Raw genomic sequence first — 5,006 nt, forward strand, 5'->3', positions numbered from 1 at the left:
CAACTCTCCATCCTATATAGGCAAATCAAATTTAACATCTAATTTAATAAAAAATGCCCTCTTCTTATTTTCAGGGCTATTAGGAGGTGTGAGAAATTTTTCTTCTTTCCATTTGCTTTTAGAGTGGTCATGGAGGAGAGATTCTTCTACTCCTTTATCTTGTTTGAAGTTTGATGAATCTTCATCCTTACTTTTCCTAAATTCTCTATACATTTCCTCCACAATGGATTTCATGGTCATAAAACTATCCATGAATTGGGCATCTGATTCCAAGGGATTTTCTTCTGACATTTTCCTCTTAGCGTAGATTCTTCCAATTTCTGGGTTAGTTTCAACAAACTCTCCCTTTCCTAATTTAAGCTTTGATCTCGTTAGCATTCAACAACAAAATCTAGCAGAAGCTTTTCTAACCTTAATAACCTACAGCTCTAATACCACTTGATCTAAAATCACTCGTGAATGATCTCAGAGTATTAATGAAGGTATTACAGACTCATGTGTTGGGGTGTGCCTATGTTATTTTATGCAACGGATCGATAAGATTGTGAAATACATAGACACTGAAGCAGTAAGAGAAACACAATAAGCAAACACATAAACATAACGAGTTTAATAAGGAGTTCACCCAATCCTCCTGGGATACGTCTCCTGGTCCGACCTTTAGTGGTGGCCTTTCTATTTTGTCTTAAAAAGTAGAGCTTTTACAATAGTGAGCTCAATTTGAGTCTCCCTCGACAGATGATTATCAGTAGGACTATACTTGGATTCTCCAAGACTCTAGAGTACACAGACTCCCCTTATTGAATCTCGACCTCAACTGGTCACAGTGGTATGAGTCCACTCTGAGACTCAATACCCGAAAAGTTTACTCAGAGGAGTTAGCTTGAACCTCTCAAGTCTTCTCTAGAGTTCACAAACTCTTGATCCCTCTCTATCTCCATCTGGCTCGATACTGCCTTTGCTCTGTAGGTCAGCTCAACTTCTTCTCTGTTCTCTGCAATTCACTTCTCTCTTGCCTCTCAGCTTTCTGCTTCCTCTATGCCTTGTCTTACTCTCTGTCAGTTCGTGGCTTTAAGCCAATCTGCTTCCTGACTATTCGTTTCTGCTTCTCAACTGTCTAGATCTCCTTCCTCTATCCGTTTGAATTCCCATGATCTGTGTCATCACCAATGTATAACGCTTCACATAGAGGTGGCCACCTGTTTCCTCATGAACTGAGTGTCAGTTCTCTTTTAACAGCCATTATTTCCGTTGCTCCAAGATTGCACGCGAAACTGATTCCTCTACCAACTCATTAGTCATGCCAGATCTCAAATCTTATCTGCCTCAGCCTATTTCCCCGTCGAATTCGGTCATCGATCGGATCATTCCTCCACCTTTGATCTGGAGATTCCAGATCCTACAGTCTCCATCCATATCAGGCAGGTAAGTAGCATGCCATTTACCCGTCCAATGTAAGCAGTTTTCTCTCTCATTAGTCGGACGCGTGTCACCCAGTGTATGGCATCGGGCAGGACTCGGTCGAACCCACTTACCACTTGAAGCCCTTCCGATATCTTGTTGATTTTAGCGTGGGACCTGCCTTCTGATAGAATTGGTGATTTTCGTATGGTTTTATGCTTTTCTCGGGACCGAGGGCTTAGGGGCTTTCCTTCACTGAGGGGGATGCCCGGTAACATGCGATTAGAGCTTTAGCGCTAATCGCGTATCAGAAACCACCCCTATTTCTGGATTTGACCTCTCATTTGTCAATTTGTGCCAGCACATGGTTACCGTGGGCCAATGGTTTGCGCGCTTTGACCGAGGGTCCTCGTTGCTCCATGTTGATCACAAAATGCCATTTTTTAAAGGTTATTTCTAATAAGCTCAACATCCATAAGATTTTGAAACTTTGGCATGAGCTTTACAGAGTTCAGGAAACTTTAAGAGTGTTTAAGGATCCGATTCGGATCATGTAGTAGTGCCCAGTTCATTTATAAATCTTAATAGAGGAGGCTGGTAAGCTTGATTATGACGATCAAAATCCTTTTGCCTTTTTTCTTCATAGATCTTAAATTTTTGTGACATAAAATCCTGTATAATATTTATTTGTACCATTATAGACTTGGAAATATTATCAAGTGGTATGATAGCAAAGTTCCCCAAGTTTTATTTAGTTCTCTTGTAGTCATGAGGGAAGACATTAGCTAGAGGAAGAGAGAATTCAGAGAGGTTTGAAGTTTGCTAATTGTTATGACATGTGTTGAGAAAATTAATTTCACTTATCCTAATTTCTTTTCTAGGTGTCATAGTCAGTTTGAATTCTGTTAAGTTAGTTGAGTTTAGTTGAGTCTTACTCCATTTATTTATTACTATTACTTCCTTGTCTCCTATGTATTTTATTTAACTATTACTGAATGATGAGAAGAGTTTTTCTCTCCATTACTTTGTTTGAGTCTATTCTCTATGTATTTTTTCCTCTATAATCTTCTCCATGGAATCAAATTGTATTCTACATAAGACTCCTTGAGAGAAAAAGGAGAAGAACATAGCTTACATAAGAATCCTTAAGAGTAGCATTTGAAAAATTGAAGTGTAGAGATCAAAAGCTTTAGTAGGAGAACGAAGGAGCCAACTAGGACTAAGTTATTAATGTGAGCGTGAGATGTATTGTAGATTATATAGGCTTTTGATTGTCCACTATAGCCTATAAAGATGCATTTTTCAATTTTATCAAGAGTTCTCTTTGACAACTTCTATGGAACATGTGCAAATTCTATAGAACCAAATATTTGAAAGTGAGAGACATTCACCTTCTTACCATCCTAAGATTCTTGAGGTACTACATCTTTGACAATAGTTGTTGGAGATATGTTGAGAACATACAATGCATTAGAAATAGCTTCATCCTTATAGACATTGGAAAACTTCTTTTCATGAAGCATGCATCTTGTCATATTCATTATTGACTGATTTTTTCTTTCCGCTACTCCATTCTGTTGCAGAGTGTATCTTGTTTTGTTATACATGATGATGTATTTTTTTTTTTACAAAATGATTTGAAATACTTGGAAATACATTTTCCTCCTCTTTTGATTTGAGTAGCTTCAAAGGCTTTCCACTTTTCTTTTCTGCTTTTTCTTTGAACTCTTGGAATCTTGAGAGAGTATTAGACTTATTTTTGAAAAAATAAATCCATACTTTCCTTATATAGTCATAAGAAAAGGTCAGAAAATAAATACTACAACAAATGGATTATGTTTTCATTGGACCATATATATGTGTGTACTAGATCTAGGGGTTCATATCCGCTAGTGGAAGATGTGGGAAGGATCTCTCTTTTATGCTTTGCTAGAATAGAAATTTCAGAGTTACATCTCTTTCATTTAGAACAGGAAGACTAGGGACCATATAATGCTTTTGAAGAAGACATAGACTCTTAAAGGGAATATTCCCATACCTATAATTCCATAATTGTGACTAGGCTATATTTTGATACCACCACCACCTAGTTTATGTAGATTATCCACCTAGTTATGAAGTTCAAAGATAAGAACATAAGGTGTATAATTTAAATAATTCGTTATATGGCTTCAAACAAGATCCCTGACCTTGGTAGAGTTGAATTGACTCTTACCCCATCAAAAGTGTATTTCGATGAACCAACCATCACCCAAATCTTGATACAAAAACTTGTGAAGGTAAAATTCTCATTGGTTTCCTTTATGTTGATGATTTTCTTATACAAGTAATATGGTGTTAGAATAATTCAAAGTTTCCATGCAAATAGATTTTGATATAAATGATCTTGGGATCATCAAGTACTTCTTAGGAATTTAAATTCAATAACCTACTAATGTCATTTTTTTCTATCAAGAAAAGTATGCCACAAACATCCTTCAAAATTTGAGAATGTTCGGCTATAAACCAGCTAATAGTCTAATTTCTCTATGTACCAAGATGACCAAACAAGATGAAGGACCATCAATTTATTCTACTTTTTATAAAATCCTAGTTTGTAGTATCTTATGTCTCCGAAATACTAGACCTAACATCATGTTTGCAACTATTTTTGTTTCTATATTTATGGAATCACCTAAGAATTCCCATTGAAAAGTCAGAAAAGGAATCTTAAGATATGTTGCAATGACAATAAACTATGACTCAATGTATAACGTTCTAAATATTTCTCACTTATAGACTACAAAGATAACGACTATGTGGGAAGCTTAGATGACCAGAAAAGCACATGATGATATGATTTTCACTTCGGAACAAATCTGACCTCATGGGTGTTCATGAAAGAACCCATTATTTCAATATCTTCTATAGAGGAAGAGTATGTAGTTGCAACTTCAGTAGCTTTTCAAGTATCATATATAAAAAGGATATTGAATGATCTTTCAAATGTGAAAAAGAAGTCAACTCCTATTTTCTCTGATAATAGCTCCATTTTTTACCTTTTTATTTTATTTATTTATTTTTCTCCAGTGACACATTAAAATTATTTGACTTGGATGGAAATCTTAGCTAGAGCATAATGAGAAATGTGAAAAATACTAAAGATAAAGGTGAAAATTATTAAAAAAAATAATTCTAAATATTAGGAATGTGATATTTGTTAGTACGAAAAGGATTGTGGAAGTCATTAGGTAGTAAAAAAAAGCGTGGAATCTAAGAGAGGGAAAAGAAAAAAAAAAGCAAGATGACAGAAAAAGCATTGGAGGACTTGGATGCCACAACACTCGGTACAATTTGGTTATGTCTAGTTGATGATATCTTATTTAGAATCATTGGGGAAGAAAAAATAGGAGGCTCGTGGACTAAGTAATAAGGTATATTCATGACTAATCACTTGATGAATAAGATTTGCTTGAGGAGACATCTATACAGTCTAAAAGTGAAATGAGGTAAAAAAATTACAGATCACTTGAGTGTATTTAACACTCTTATTTTCTATTTGAATAGTGTGGATGTTAAAATTGATGGTGAAGATAAGGTAGTTTCCTTGTGTTTGTTGCCTAAAT

This window comes from Pinus tabuliformis, chromosome 1_2, assembly GCF_031772625.1.
Source record: "Pinus tabuliformis cultivar Carrire ecotype Pingquan chromosome 1_2, CPIR1, whole genome shotgun sequence".
Lineage (NCBI taxonomy): Eukaryota > Viridiplantae > Streptophyta > Pinopsida > Pinales > Pinaceae > Pinus > Pinus tabuliformis.